Source organism: Oratosquilla oratoria, chromosome 5 (assembly GCF_046742065.1).
Source record: "Oratosquilla oratoria isolate Oo_2021 chromosome 5, ASM4674206v1, whole genome shotgun sequence".
In the NCBI taxonomy this organism is placed as follows: Eukaryota; Metazoa; Arthropoda; class Malacostraca; order Stomatopoda; family Squillidae; genus Oratosquilla; species Oratosquilla oratoria.
In genome coordinates this window covers 27,987,776-27,990,275 of record NC_134781.1, presented here as the reverse complement: position 1 = coordinate 27,990,275, position 2,500 = coordinate 27,987,776, and positions in this window count along the sequence as shown.

Sequence of the window (2,500 nt, the reverse complement as noted above, 5' to 3'; positions counted from 1 at the left end):
CCTCTCTTCCTCTCTTCCTCTCTTATGTTCCATGTTTCTGGCCCGTACAGTGCTGTTGGCACAATCACTCCTTCATACAACCTCCTCTTAGCATTCATTCCCAAATGTCTATTTCTCATTACACTTTTTACCCCCCCAATGTATTTACTCGTCTCTCTCAATCTACATTCTACCTCCACCCCCACTCCTCCCTTACCTGCCACATTTGCACCCAGGTATCTAAAACTATTCACTTCTTCCAGTCTCTATCCTTTAATGCTCATTTCCAGTCCGCTGCCACTTTCACCCCTTGTACATCTCATCACCTTACTTTTACCCACATTTATCTTCAAATTCCTATCCCATATATCTACAATACAGACTACAGTGCCTTCCTGTCTATCCTGTCATAAGCCATTTCCAAATCAATAAAAGCCCAAAATACATCCTTACTTTTTCCTATAGCTTTCTCACATACCTGTCTCATCATAAAAATCTGGCCTACACAACGCCTACCTGTCCTAAACCCACACTGTTCCTCACCACTTACTCCTTTTGTTCCTCTCCTAATTCTCTCAGTCAAGACCCTCCCATAAGTCTTCCCAACTACACTTAACAAGCTGATCCCTCTGAAACTACTACACTCACACTTGTCCCCTTTTCCATTGTAAAGTGGAACTATACAAGCACTCCTCCAGTCCCCCGGTAATCTACCCTCTCCTTAACAAACATTAATTAACCTCGCCAGCCAGTCCACCATCACTGTACCTCCCTTCTTCAAACATTCTTCATGGCATCCATCCAGAACAGGTGCTTTACCTGCTCTCATCATCATTACAGCTACTTTCACCTCATCCTTCCTTATTTCTCCTCCATTTTCCTCACTCATCACAATCATTTTCTTAGCGCTTCCCACTACAACTACCTTTCCCTTCCTATCCTCCTTCACATTTAGCAACTCCTTAAAGTACTCTGCCCACCTTCCTCTCACTGCCTTCTCTTCTTTTATCATTTCTCCATCTGCACCTTTTACTTTTTCTTCTCTACTTGATTCGCCTCCTCTTCCTCTCTTGATTTTTTTTCCAAAACATCTTTTTATTACTTTAAAAAATTTCTATCATATTCTTGCCCCATTTCATATCTGCTCTCCTCTTTGCCTCCTTTATCTTATGCTTTACTTCTCTTTTCTTTGTATCTCTCATATGATTTCCTCGTCCTAACTTGTAACCAATCTATGAAAGCCTGCTTCTTCTCTTCTATACCCTTCTTTGCTTCCTCATTCCACCACTCACTACCCTTCCTTATATTTCCTCCCGCCCTCCTTGTTCCACACACCAACTTTGCACACCTTATGACTCCCTGCTTGAGCCATTCCCATCCTCCTTCACTCCTAGTTCTCCTCTATCCTTCACTCCTTCCCACTCCTCTTATAGCTTCTTATACTCCTCCTTTTCTTTCTCATTTAAGCAGTTCACTCTAAGCAACCCCCTACCTTCTACCCTTTTCCTCTTTCTCCATCTATCCTCCACTCTCAACTTATCTTCCACGAGAAAATGATCTGATATTCTCCGACTGTCTCCCCTTAGAACATATACATCCTTAACTCTTCCCACTACTCATGGTTACCACTATATAGTCCATTAACACTATCTACCACCCTCCTATCCACCACCCTCTTCCATGTGTACTTATGCTTGACCTTCTTTCTAAACACTTCATCTTCTAACATCAACTCCTTTTCAAGACACATTTCCACCATCAACTCTCCACTACGATTTTTCTCCTAGAACTCCATACTTACCAATCACTCCGTCTATTGGTTACTTTACCCTAGCATTAAGGTCTCACAATACGACTACATTGACATGTCTCCCTAATCCTTCTATGCACTCATTTAAATCCATCCAAAAAGCTTCCCTTTCTTCTACACTCTTCTCACTACCAGGCTCACATGCACTTACAAAAACTCACATCTCCTTTCCCAGCTTCACCTTCACCCACATTAACCTTGAAGAAACCTCCTTCCACCCCACTTCACGCTTACCGATCTCTTCACTTACTAGTATAGCCACCATTCTCTCCCTCCTACTCTTTTCACTCCTGAAAACTTCCCAACTACACTTCCAAACTCACACTCACCCATCCCTTTCAAATTAGTTTTACTCAATGCCAAAACATCCATCTTTCTTCTCACAAAAATATTGCCTATCTCTTTCCCTTTACTCTCATCTGTACCACATCTACGCACATTAAAAGACCAAAACCTTAGGGTGCTGGTTGGAAAACTCCTAGACCTTCTTATGCCTTTAATTTTTAGGAATGTCCCCATTGGGGCTACAGGTAGCAGGATTCCTAGTCCTATGCCCGTCCTATTTTTGTCGCCTCGTACGACTCAAGTGGGAAGACCTGATAGCATCATTCTTTTCCCCCACCACAGGGTTAGGCGAAAAAAGGAAATGAATAATCAAAGAAATGGCACAGGGCAGTAACAAGGGGTTGGGGGACAGCATAACGGAGGGAC